Raw genomic sequence first — 386 nt, 5'->3', positions numbered from 1 at the left:
GGTGGGTTTGGTGGGCGCGGTGGGGTCGGGGCACCGGGGGCTTTGCTTCTCCCTGGAGGTGCAGGGAGGGATGGGGGCATCTCGAAGGTTTTGGGTTTTTTTTTTTTTTTCCTCTCGCATTTGATGCTTTTAGGGTAATTTCCGCGTGGCTGTGAAAAAACAGAGCCCTCGGGATGGGGGGGCCTGGCGCTGCCTCGGGTTTCCATACTGCTGGGAGCAGCCTGGGCATCGCCGAGACTGCCTTCCCCATTAACCACCACTCGGATTTCCCAGATCCCGGTATCTGAGGATTCACCGTAAATGCCAAAGCTTGGCATTTGAAAATCCACAGGCAGGGAGAGGGGTCTGGGAGGTTTCTCTCAGGAGGGAATAGCGGCCGGAGCCGG

The sequence above is a fragment of the Haliaeetus leucocephalus genome, unplaced genomic scaffold (assembly GCF_000737465.1).
Source record: "Haliaeetus leucocephalus isolate CR32 unplaced genomic scaffold, Haliaeetus_leucocephalus-4.0 Scaffold556, whole genome shotgun sequence".
In the NCBI taxonomy this organism is placed as follows: domain Eukaryota; kingdom Metazoa; phylum Chordata; class Aves; order Accipitriformes; family Accipitridae; genus Haliaeetus; species Haliaeetus leucocephalus.
Note: the sequence above shows the minus strand (reverse complement) of the source record.